This window comes from Glandiceps talaboti, chromosome 2 (assembly GCF_964340395.1).
Source record: "Glandiceps talaboti chromosome 2, keGlaTala1.1, whole genome shotgun sequence".
NCBI classification, from domain to species: Eukaryota; Metazoa; Hemichordata; class Enteropneusta; family Spengelidae; genus Glandiceps; species Glandiceps talaboti.
This window is the reverse complement of record NC_135550.1, coordinates 23,425,085-23,439,118: the sequence shown is the minus strand read 5'-3', so window position 1 is coordinate 23,439,118 and position 14,034 is coordinate 23,425,085. Positions and strand designations below refer to the sequence as shown.

General features: G+C 34.8%; 1 protein-coding gene across 3 annotated transcripts in view; it reads left to right on the top strand.

Annotated features, from left to right (window-relative positions):
- LOC144448704 (DNA repair protein RAD51 homolog 2-like) overlaps positions 1-10,202 on the top strand; it is a 60,618-nt gene extending 50,416 nt beyond the window's left edge. For 2 of the 3 annotated variants that reach the window (XR_013482120.1, XM_078138995.1), the window contains one exon: positions 8,848-10,202. The gene's annotated coding sequence lies outside the window, so the exon portion shown is untranslated. Of the gene's footprint in view, positions 1-8,558; positions 8,655-8,847 lie in introns of those variants that run through there. The other variant, XR_013482121.1, reaches the window with a different exon arrangement.
- Positions 10,203-14,034: the final 3,832 nt, after the last annotated feature.

The window sequence follows — 14,034 nt, the reverse complement described above, 5'->3', positions numbered from 1 at the left end:
CCCTTCCTCTAACCACAACTTGATCTTTCTGTAGATATGGTAGCAGATAGTGACTGAATAGAGTCTAAGGTGATATAATCTAATGAAGGTCACAATATATTATTTATATATATATATATATTCATCAGGTTGTGTCACCACGTACATGTGGTACGGTGTATTGGTATTGTGTCAGTTGATTAGTGATTGCAAAAACTCACCACTAAGTTGATACTCAACTTAGCCTTAGCCATCTGTGACTCACATTACTAAAGATAAAGGTACACTGTCCACAGGTATGACTATGTGTTTTCAAACTCCTGTGTTTTTTATGGAGCCAATCCCTTTTTCTATATTTAGACACTTACTGAACTAAATGCATAAATAATTGTTGTGAGATCATGCCAGTTTTCTTTCGCCTACAGAATTGCAGTGCATGACCTCTCCGAATGACATGTCACCAAACACGCTATACATTACAACTCAGTTCGGCAGACAAACAGAGCTTGGTTGCTTCAAAGAGAAGTAAGGGGGCGGATCCCAGGACTAAACCACTAAATCTAGGGATCAGTAGTAGAGGTGTTAAATGTTGTGTTTTGTAAGTCTGGCTAGATTTAAGATTTATTGATCAAGGTGAAGCAAAATATAATAAAACTACCTGAAAACTGCTTTAAACCTTGACTCTCTCCTTTGTAGCCTTTTTTTGAGATGAACTGTGAGTAATTTTCCCCTCCAAATTTTGGGTCTGAGTGGCTTTTGGATGATCACATTTTAGGGAAAGTTACGAAGAGGCACTAAACTTTGTTTGTGTGTTTTTTTCCACTTTGTAAAGGTTGTTGGTTAATTATTCTGTTTTCCGACAATTCACTGAATCACGTTATAAATGTTATATGGAGATCTGAAAAAAAAATTCTCACGGTACCAATTTTGTTCATTCCCGCCCTTTTTCAGCCAAAATTTAATGAACTCATATCTTAATTTTCAGGTACTTTTAGACATATATTATTTCAAGTTTAGAGTCAAGTATTGAAAAATAGTTTTGCTCAACTCGATCATTCATGGAAGAATCAGGTTTGAAAGTGATCATGTTAATTTACTATAACCAGTCTCCAAAATTATGGCTTTGTAGATGTGTTTATATTTCTAGTATGGAGTGGATTAAATCTCATTGCAAGTGAGTGACTCACTAAACAATCTTTGTTTTTATAGCAAATCAGACAGAAATCTGTGAAAATCTCAAAATATTAGTCATTTTCAAACATGCAAATGTCCCACCCCTTTCAAAAATGTTTGATTGTTGTGTTTTCAGGCATTCAGTGAAAACATGAAAGGTGTTTATTTCATTGCTATCTAATACCACAAGTATCAAGTTTTTCAGCATGGATGGCTTGTTAAACATTATTCTCATATTCCAAACATTCACTTTCAGGCTGGTCCCCGTTGGTATATTTTCATAACTTATGTTAAGATTAGAACAAGTGTTTTGTCATAAGTTCAGGTCTTATTTACCACAATTTGTTCAGACTGAGATGATAATCATGAATATATCTGATGGTTCATGATTTATTCAAGTGGTGGGTTTAAATACCTGTCAAAGTTTGATAAAAGTGCTAAACTGGAATGGCGTGGATTTACAGTAGGATCTAGCATGCAGTAAGTAGAGATTAATAAAAAAACTTGTAGTTGAAGGTTTTCAAAGTTGAGAGCTATACAGAAGTTCAACTTACTCATAATACCCCGATATACTAGAATAATTTTCAAAGCTTACAACAAGATGTAAAAAAAAAAAAATCAACTTGCATTTACAGGGGTTAACCATAGGTTCCACAGTACAGCACTTGACATTTAGTTTTGTAATCGGTTTACTGGTTTGCTTGCCTAGACCGTCATTTATACACGGGTGGATTTTGACTACATCCGCTCTACAAACACAAGAGTTTCAGCTACTTGTATGCAGCACAGATAACTGTGTGTTAGTTATCTGTGTATGCAGGAATCAAACGTTACATAGTTTGTAGACTATATACAAGGAATAAATGCTTTTGTAATGGGTGTGGGATATAGACAAGTGCAGTGGAGAAATAAATCCATTTCACAGATCAAATTTCCCCATTTTCATTGTGAGTATTACGTTTACCGCCTACAGGTCTAAAACAACATAAAATATGGTGTTTTACCCCTTGAGGTTTCTGTAATCGTGAGAATATCTAGGTCTTACATCACTATGCATCGATGAGCTTATTGAATTGTTAAAATCTTGCAATCTCTGCATGTATAGTATTAACTGCATAATCACACCGACCAATTATGAGATCAGAGGGGAGTACTAACTTACAAATTACTATAAGATTAAAAAATTTCCATTCTGTGCATACTGTTCACAGACCACACAATCCATGAAAACATTCACACTGTCCCTCGAGCCAAAGTAGCCCTTTTCTTTTATAATTTTTGGTTAAAATTATATGTTGGTTTCATGCTTGTACCTGCTAATGTTTGTGTACTCTCAAGACAGTAGTCAAGTATGACAAATTATGCTATTGATGTCTAGCAAGTTGATGGCACTGTGAAGATGTATATCGTTAGCTGGTCGTACCTCCCTAGCCCAAGACAAGCTGTGGAAGCGAGGGCTAAGGAGGTACAACCAGCTAACGATGTACAGTGTACGTTGTAAACAGGCTAATTGATGTCAAGTTGTTGTCAACATAATTTATGGTCTCTACCAAAAATTCAAAATTTGAGATTTTTTTAAATATATAAATTAAAGTTTGATGTATCACTTTGAGTAACTTTTATCACTTTACCCCCCCCCCCCCCCCCCCCTCCAAAAAAAAGGAAAAAGAAGAAGACATTGCCAAAGGGTTGAACAGGATTATTTTCCAAGTTATGGTTACTTTTCTGCATTTTGATTTTATAAAACTTTCATCGACATTGAGTTCTATTTCTAAATGGTGAATTCTATTTTTGAAATGGGGCCTACTTCAGAAGTTTTTAAACATAAGACCTTGATGGAGCACATTGGTACAAACTAAAATAGAAACAGGCAGATTTTGGGGTCTTCACGTTGAAGACAGGAAATGTGACTTTTGCCAAAATTCACCAGCGGATGAAGTACACTTTATGTTTTATTGTAATCTATACATGGATCTCAGGAAAGCATTCCCGGATAAAATAAAACTTTGAATGCCAAACTTCAGTCATATGAACATATATGATAAACTACAACATTTAATGATAAAATTTCCCATTGATACTGCAAACTTTATACATGATGGTCTTTAACTATAGGAAAAACTTTATTTACAACTGAGATGTATGTGATATTTATTTATTTATGTATGTATTTAATTTGATATTCTTAATTTCTTTGTGTCCTGCCAGCCAGAGGGCTGGATGTGGCTCTCTTTTTGTAAATTTTATTTAAGTCCTGTATAATTTGTTAAGTCCACATAGGACACCTTAATAAACACTTACATAACATAACATAACATAACATAACATAACATAACATAACATAACATAACATAACATAACATAACTAGTGTAACATAACATAACATAACATAACATAACTAGTGTAACATAACATAACATAACATAATATAACATAACTAGTGTAACATAACATAACATAACATAACTAGTGTAACATAACATAACATAACATAACCAGTGTAACATAACAGCCATTATTTGTACTTTCAAGTGAGAACTAAAATCATTACATATGATGAGAACAGCACTAAGTAGCTTTTGGATTTAGGCATATTACATGCAATATTTTATTTATTATCATTGAATGTATTAAGTACATTTAGACTTTGTACCAGCTGCAAGGTGGTAAAAATATTAATACTTCTCCATCTCATCACTCCTGTAAAATACATACCTCCTCTCAGGAGGTGAAGATCTGTATATTATGTTTAGCGCTGGAGAAATATTACCAGTGTTGTAAAGCTCAACGGAATAGCAGAGTATGTTAAATAACTACATTGGAAAGTTTGTTTTTAAGATACAGGTAGCGATTAAATCATTTGAAAATGCTTGAAATGGCGAACAAAGAGTATTGTTTTTCCAAGGATATGTCTGTGTGACAAGTGGGTATGAGTACTCTTAAATAACTCACTTGTGGTTAAAGTCTAGATCATTATTTTAAAGGACTTCATGGTCATCGGTCATACACCTCTGCCTCTTATAGAAAGTACTACAGTATTTATGCAAATGAGTACTTCAACCCCACAATGTTTATACCCTGGAAACACTGAGACTTGCTCTTACAATTACTGACATATATAATTATCTGAATGGAGATAGGGTCTTTGACATGAAAAAAATAAAAGTACCTCAGGAAAGTTTGGATACTCTCCAAGTATTTATTAAATACTGTTGTATAGTCGGACCTGAAAAAGATATTGCTGTATTATAGAACTGTAAGGACTTCTAGACTAGATGCCTCCAGTATGAAATGTTTGGTTTTTTTTATAAAATGGTATTTTTTAACTAGATATACAAGCTGTCATCATTTAGAATTGATGATGAATGTGTCTGTAGGTGACAATTACTGACATGACTTTGCACTTTCTTGCTCGGCTAGAGTGTCAGCAAGAGTGTATAGAGCAGTGAACAGTAGATGCCCGGGGGTTGTACTAGTTGTCAGCTCTGGTAGGAGTGTGTGGCCAGTGCTGGAAACCCCAGGCCTCATCTTAGACCCCCTTTGACCAAAAACCAAAATACCCCATTTTAGACCATTACAGGTTTTTAACAAATGAAAGTATAGACCAAAATACATTTTGCTTAGGACCCAACATTTTGGGGCAATTAATGACAGTTATGATTGGTAAAGGACAATGGACCACATAGTAGACCAACCAAGATCGAAAAGAATGTAAAGTGGACCCCGTTTTAGACTCTTGAGCTAGAAAAAAACAGACCCCATTTTAGACCAAAGGGCTACAATACGCACATATAAGTATACTCAAAATAGGGGAGTAGCCCCCCCCCCCCCCCCCCCAGTAGTTTTAAACTAGAGAGGTGGACTCCCTAACACATACACAATTTATAGCATCTACAATGAGTGACTAATGTTCATCTCTTTACCCATGCCCAGTTCATCAAGTAAAAAACCCTACTTTGCACCCAAGGTTCTAATGTTAATTGTGTTGATTTAATTTGACATTGAACAAGTTTGTCAAACACAAGAGTATGGGATGAAATATTTTACTGAAATCAGCATGTCTAAGTAAGTGCATGTGTTCCTGTGTTATCATACTTCAATAGCACACCTCGTGTATACAGCCATAATAGCATCAACTAAAATTACAATTTTTACACATTTAAAAAAAAAAAGGAAAACTGTGCCCAAAGACTTGTGTATGTATTTGTTCATATACATATACCTATAGTGAAACTTTTGCATGGACATACTACATATCATACTAAGGTATTGTTATTGATTGTTTGCAGAGGACAAACACCTTGATAATTACAAGTACACATGTCTAGCATGTAAAAAGAATGGAAATATTAAAGTGCCTCAAATAAGCCAAAAAAATATCAAATGAAATTTTAGTTATTCACAGCTTCTGTGAATTTTGACTACAACCATGACATGGGGACATGTAACCATACATTGAGTAAGTCATCAACAAGTGGTTCAGCCAGGCTTGTCTGTGTAATGGAATTTCACACAAGTAGTACATATCATGTCAAGTTATTTTAGTCTGACTGACATGATATAAGAGCCAGTTGATGAGATTGCCTCAGTTTTTTTTTTATCAGTTGATGATACAGTTAGTGGTATTATATAGATTGTCAATTATTAATGAATAAACTGATAGTGGCTATGAGGGCTTCAGTTCTTTTATGGATCAGGTCAATGACCAAAACGTGATGACATTTCAGTAGTCCACTTCAATGCCAGGATTGAATAGCCTCACAATGTCAAAGTAGAATACTGCTATAAATTTCTTTTTTGAAGGAGTTTGTTTATGGAGTTGAATTTGTTCCCTGGAGTTGCCGGTGTGTTGGTCAATTCTGTTGTTTGCTAGACATTCTTTTATGTGTGTGTATGACATGCATACAAAGTGAAGAATAGGTTATAGTGACGGGTGCAGAGTACATTCACATCTAAGATTGTGTTTTGGTGATACTACCTGGAACAGATTTTTAAGTGTAATGGTTTTTTTACAATATCCTTTATCATTGGCTGATGCTGCCAAGGTACAAGGCAGACTGTGTTGAAAAATGCCATCTGTATGTTCTAGACATGCCCTTTAGAAAATATTTGTAAATTTGCTATAGTTTGAAACAAGTCTGGAATACCATTATCATTGTTTTTTCATCAACACATCAAGCAAAGATGTCAACAGATAGAGGAAAGTACTTGTTGACCAATGTGGTTTTGTAGGCTGTCAGATGTAGATAATGTTGCTAGGCAACAAGATGAATTATCCAGATGACCTTGTCTCCTGACCTGTAAAGGTTGTGTTTGCTACCATTCAGGTCCCAGACCCACAACATGATTAGGCAGTCAAGAGAATGAATGCCTCATAATTTATATTATTTCTCGACTCTTTCTGACCTTTTGTTGTTTGCCACAAAATTCAGATTTAGTCATGCAAAGTGTCAATTTTTTTTTCAATAGGACTTTATTTTCATTTTCGGTGTCTGTGTGAATGTATTAAGTTTTCAACAAAGCCATATTAAATTACTAGTAATGTAAATCTTCATAGTCTTGTACCTAAAATACCACTTGAGACGAAAGTTTTGTGAGAGGATTGCAAAATCCATTAGTAATTACCTACTTTTAGGCTGTGCACATCTAGTATATACATGAGCTTGGAGGAACTGATCACAGGTCATAATTGTTTTATGATTATTGTAAATAATGTACTTTGAAAATATCTGATTGGGAAACCTTACCATAAATTATCATGATATTCTCTATTGCTCTCTGCCCTACTCTAGTACTCTCTTTCCTCACATCTTTTACCCTTTTCTCCTGCCTGCCTGCCTGCCTGTCTGTCTGTCTGTCTGTCTGTCTGTCTGTCTGTCTGTATGTATGTATGTATGTATGTATGTATGTATGTCTGTCTGTCTGTCTGTATGTATGTATGTATGTATGTATGTATGTATGTATGTATGTATGTATGTATGTATGTATGTATGTATGTATGTATAATGTATGTATGTATGTATGTATGTATGTATGTATGTATGTTATGTATAATATATGTATGTATGTATGTATGTATGTATGTATGTATGTCTCTCCTCCCTCCCTGTCTCTATTTTAAAATTTTAAAAGTCAATTGAAGTTGAAATTTTTGGGTTGTGTCTTGTTTTGTAGCAAGTATCATCTTCAGATTTTTATATCCCAACCACAGAATACATTGAAAATATGGTAGCAGGGAATTTTACAGCAAAATCTGAATTAGAATCAGTAGTATAGGTGTAGTGAATGTTAACATATTTGATAAATACTTGGTAGGGTCTAATATCAGCTTTTTCTATAATTTTTCCATGTTTTTAAAAAAGTAAATCATTTTTTTCAATCAAAGATTATAGGATGTTTATATTTTCCAATTCTTACTCCCTTCTAGGATTCTTTTTCACATATTTTACCTTGTATGTTTCTAGGTGATATATAAAAACAGTCAAAATAATCACTTTAAAAGAGGATGTAACACTAGGTAGACCAAGCCTTTTTCCCTACTTAAACATTAGTCAATATTTTCAGTGTTTGATAATCACCCATTGCCAACTAATTTTGATTTATGTTGTTTATTATTACTCAAACATTGAGCCACATTTCTGGTTGTAAATATTATCAAGTATTAGTAGTTATAGATAGTCATGTGATTGGTTGATAATTGAGACCATTGATAATTTGAGCTCTATTAGCTGTGATTTGGTGGATAGTGATCAAACCCTATCAGCATTGGCGTCCTACAAATTGATAATATGTTGACAAACGATTGAATAGTCTGACTCATTTATTTGTACTGTTTACACATGGACATCAAGCCTGTGTGCATGCATTACATCATCAACAACTAATAGACAGGTACTTTAAATAATCACAAGAATTTAAACTGCCTCTGCTAAAGATTTGATGTATTTGGCCAAAGCCAAATTTAACAAAAGTGTCTAAAAGTCATGGCAACTGAGGTTTTAAAGTAAAAAATAAAGTGTGCTGCATGTTGATACATTGTCACTTGTGTTTGAGAAATGTAATGATAACGTTAGACATGCTAAGTATGGGATGTTTCATGTACACTATACTGGTAATAGGATAAAATAGATATGGCCACAAAGAAAATTACCTCCTTTTTCTGTTGGACTTGTAAAATGAAATGATTCAAGGAATAGTTAAAGAGAGCGCGACAGTACAGAATGATAATTGGCTAACTACCATTCAAAAAACTTGATAAAGTCTTATTGTGGTTATCTTTTTTCCTATCCGGTAATAACTTAGCATCCTGATGACATCATAAAAATGAATTGTTAGGCTGCAGTGATGTGTGTTTGTGAAGTGAATCAATATAGGTGTGGGTGGATGGGTGAGTATAAAACCTAAGGAGCAGTCACTGAGTCAGTCTTCTATACCACTCTACCAGTACACAGTAGTGAATAACAAGGGGGTCACAGTAGACTACAGGGCACCTTAACCACCTGTAAGTTCCTAAACTCTGAGTCAATACACTTGAAGGCTTTACTCAGTGCACAAACAACTTGCTTTCAATAGCTTGAGTGAGCTTTAAAACATGATGCATTGTGTAGGGTAATAATGTGGCTGGACCAACCTAATGTCATTTGCATTTTCACTAAGTTGCGTGTCCTTTTTCTTTTTCTTTTTTTTTCACACAGGGAGTGAACTCTTTAATAGACGACAAGTGACCGCACTTCTTTGATGATGCAAACAAGACGAGACACACACAGGCCACAGAGTTCAATTCATCCTGTGATTGCTAGTCTTTACAAGAACTCAGATGAAAGAATTAGTGTGTCTCTCTGGGTAGAATAATGAATAATACATACACGTAAATGATAGCGATAACAGGTTTCAAAGAGTGTCTGGAATATGATGTCTAAAACAGTGTGGTGGCTGTAGGAAGCGATTATGACCCCATAGACAGAAATAGATGCCAAGATAGTTTTAAAAGATTGTTCTCTTTGAAAAAAATACTGATTGGAAGATTCCAAATTTAAGTTCATTTCCTTATTAAGAAAATAAATCTTTGTAGATGCTGGGGGAAATTGCATGATTTGGCTTATCTGACAGTGGACATTGTACTCTACATAAGAGACCTTCAAAACAATTATAGTAAATTTATCTGTGATCTTAGCATATGCAAATACACTGACAAGACAAAAAACAAACAAATAGTATAGTTTAGTGTTTGTCAATGATAGCCAGTAATGGAAGGTTGTCTCAGCCAGACACCTTCTTGAATGTTCTTTTGAAACTAAATCAAGGGCTGTGCAGGATAAATTAATCTGTAGATTTAACCAACAAAAACAACCCTTTTCATTTTGCACAAAAACATTTAAGTCTTCTTCTTCAGTTTATGCAAATTAATGAAGCTGTTAAAACTATTGAATTTCTTTAGGAATGTTAACAACGTTTTTGTTACCTGACCACCAGTTGTTATGTAGAGAAAAAAGCAAGCAAGCACACACAGCTTTGTCAACCTTGCAGTAAAGTCATTTTAGGCCATCAATGGTATTTGTTGAAGCATAGCCTTGGATACAACGTTGTGAAATTTAAAAAATTCATTATAGTTTTGTCTACTACTTCTACCTAATACTATGCATTCTATGATTCCATGCAACTAGTGTTTTCAATTGGGTTTCTTGTTTCAAAATATCTTTTCCAAATAAAAACGTAAAGTGTCTATTTTGTATTTGACTTCCATCTCTGATTGCGCAATATTTACATCACCCAGTACATGGTGTGATTAGTCTAGTGCTATCTGTGGCATCAAATCTCAAGATCTCTCTTTGTGAAGAGCCGATTCAGTACCATGGGTAGCACTTAGACTAAGGTATGATGTGTCTTGAAAAAAATATTTATTTTTTGTATGGAAATGACTGCAACAAATGAATGATTAAAGACTCCATCAAAGTTTTGTTGTTTCAACTTTAAAGCTACCACTGCCATATATATTACAGGAATTGAAATGTATTTTTTTTGAGAAAAAAAATTGTACAGATGTATATGCCATTGCTATCATCTTTAAGTTTAATAAATTATTATTTTTAATTAAAATATATGAATAATGAATAGTACTGATTATTTCTTACATATGAAAAAAAATTACAATTTTAGAATTTTTACCTGTATTTTCCTAATTGTCTTTTTTTTTCAAATCTCGGTTAGTGTTCAGTGTGTCTCCTGGGAGAAGAGCAAGTATGTTGTTTTTAAAAGCAGATATTTTTTTATAACTTGTAAGGAGTTGCCATTATTTGAATGTTATGAAAAGTGGAAGTTATTAGCCAAAGTCATTTATTTTTTATGCTTTCAATGTCATCTGATAGCCAGTTCTGTATGTGTCATGAATGAACCTTTTGCTGAGTGGTGCTCCTGTATATGTATCATTATCACAAGATAGGTGAAATCTGCTCATCACCATCTTTTGTTTTTGGCCAACATACATGTATCTATTTACTATAGTGTGGCAAAGATAGTCAGAATTAGTACTAGTCTAGAGACTAGGTATTGGCTTTGAATCTGAAGATATCTTTCCAGGGTAAAGATATTTTAAGATTCAAACCCAATGGATAGTCTCTAGACTGTACAAAATCAACATATGACAATTGAAGATGTGCTTTTAGCAAAGTATCTCTTAAAGTATTTCTATACCATAGTAATCCCCTGCTCAGAATCAACTTTGTAATCAAACTAACTGTTACACATAGCATGGGATTGTCCAAAGGTATGTGAATACATGTATGTACAATTTACAAGTTGTATTGCAATGCTGGGTCTGTTGTACTGGTAAAAGTGAGGTTGTTCAATGCAGGTTGCATGCATTATTTTCTCAGCACTCTGTCAATGATTACATATTACATATAAAGGCAAATAGTGTAGGTTTACAGTCAAGGAGCTGTCTGGCTGTGTCTAATAATAGAAATTGGGCAACATTGACACTGGCAACTGCAAGTAGGCAACGATGGTGCATAATTACAAAAGACACATGGAAGATTCTCTTATGATTTGTATTTAAAAGTTTAAATGGTACAGACTGTGTGTGTGTGTGTGTGTGTGTGTGTGAGTGTGTTTGGAGGGACTATTTGGGGTAAAAAGAAATTAAAAGCTTGACACTGACATATTGCTACAGTGATAGAACAAGCCCTTTTGTAAAGTTTTATCATATGCTACCAGTACCAAGACCAAATGTATGGACTGGAATACAACATGGATGACAACTGTAATGCATACATACATGCATGCATACATACATACATACATACATACATACATACATACATACATACATACATACATACATACATACATACATACAAACCTGCATAAGGGTCCATGCTTATTTTAACGGATACAACTTTGCAAGCAGTATTAAATAAAAGTAAAAATCACCAATGATTTGACTATTTGTGAAAAATCAGATTTGCAAACTATATATAAAGCTTTATCGGGGTCATAGATCACAACAATTGATTTAGATGAATGGAGCGGGGTTGATTGTTTGTGTCGATAACTTCCCGTTTTCGGATTTTAACACTGACATTTTAGCCGATGAAGTTTCGAATCGTAATCGGCAATCAAGTCACGTGGTACGAAGAGGAAGCAAGGTTGCCATCGCAACGTGGGTTCAATGAACTTTGCTGTCAGGCCATTTCTGAAAGGGGGGGGGGGGTTCAAGTTCGTTAATATTAACTTTTCAATGTGGCGTGTGATGTAGAACGTGGTGACTTGCTTTTCTGCTCAGTTTGAAAATGTCAAATCAGACGTCGCCATACAATACACTATGAGAGAACCGCTATTGGAGTAACGTAGTGTCGAAACATTTTTTTACGGAATACTTCTGTAGATTTTGTATTAAAAGTATATTTTCTTGTATGTCTATGAACGTTGAGCTTTGTGGTTTGGAGCATTTTTGAATACCAACCAAACCAAACAACAGTCAATGCATGAGAACGATAGACAATTGTGTATGATAGAACTAAAGTTGTTTACGCCGATCGTCCCAAGTTCTCACGTGATCCTCTTTATCTTTAAGCCCTCCCACTGTTTGGATTGCTATTGTTGACCATTGACGTGGTACGTACTGTGGCACATGTTTCGTTGTGCTGAAAACAGCTTCTCACGTCACAATATTCGACAAGTTCGTCAGTCCATGGGTTTCCCCGTTACTAATGAAATGAAAGTTACAAATCAATACGATGTCGTAAAGTTAAGAAGTCGTAAATAAATTGACGATTGAGCTAGCTAAACTATTATGCTAAAAATACACCAGTCAACAAACGTCATACTTCCATTATATAGTCATGTCACATTACATGGTCTATAGTTTTCAGTGACATAATACATGTTGCCATACGTGTAATAAGCTTGCATGCAACGTTTCGAGAACTTTTATTTTTATCGTTTTGTTTTTATTTTCGAAATTTTGGTAAATGAACTCTTATGTACGGTGTATTAGTGTTTGATCTGCTTGTATAACACGTCTATGTTATGGCGTCTCGAAATTTGTACCACATCTACTCAAAGGCCAAAACCCTAACATTACATGCACCAGGTATCCCGTTTGAGGGAAATCTTGGATTCCCGAAATATTAACCGGCGATGCCACTAAAACGTCGTAGGAGTTTAATTCCTAAGGCTATCCAGCGAGCCGCACTACACTGTAAACATTGGGGGAAAGAATTAAAAGAAATATTGTGTTCAAAGTTTCTGTTGTTACGTTATTATCGATCGTAATGTCCTGTGGTCAGTGTCCCAAAGGCGAAAGAAAGGCAAATGAAATGCCTTCGTTATCATGTGAGACACATCCACGACTAACAATGCCGTATTATGTTGGTGAATAGCCATCGAATGAATTCCATTACACCAAACTCCCTGTATTGGTATTCTGTCACGTGATCACATTAAAATACGCAATCAATAGTGTTTTTCAATGGTGTTGGTTCACATGGTGTGACCCGCTGTAGATTAAACCCCTTTACGTATGCTAATTGAACTTTTTCAAACTTTTGTTGAATACGTTGTCTAACAAAGCCTTACTTATCCTTGGGCCCAGGAAACAAACTCTCCTCTTCAAAGAGATTGATTAAATTTGGTATAATGACAACACGGCTTCTGACGTTTCCCACAAGCAGAACTTGTTAAATAGTTGTCACTGTCTGCGCATGGCCTGTGATATGGTTGACGGACGATGTATGTATTCAAATTTTACAAAAGAAACGAACAATTAAGTCAGTCAAAACTAAAAAGACTGGTTTACAAGCTGTAAAAGGGAAATGTTTATTCATGATGTATTCTTGAACTACAGAAAGGAAATAACCCCCCAACCTCAGACTATGTTCTGATCTTACGTACCAAAACAAACGCACACAAGTGTCAATATATGAAGCGAAGCGATAGGTGTCATTTACTTCCATGTTCCAGGATGACCACGTTTATGCAAAGACTATGTACTATCGATTTCTGGTACTGGTTGAAAACAAAGTAAGGGTTTATTTGAATTTCCACTTTTCACGTTACTTGATTATCAAAACGGTGCGTTGTGAACCTTTTTGTTATTTCAAGTTAGCACCTATGTTATCTGACAATAAATTGTCTCATCATATCACGTGGTTAATTTTAAGATAGCCCCCAGGTTATTAAACACAAAAAAAATGACAAACATGAAACATTTTCTCTTTGACAACACCCCTCAAACAGATTGAACAATTCATAGGATAAAGAACCAAAACATGTGGTTGCGTCGTTCAAACGTCATCTATGATGCGTAAACCATGTGCGCACTGGACGACTACTCTCAAAAGACACGATATACGTATATATACATGTGACGTCACTCAGTCGCA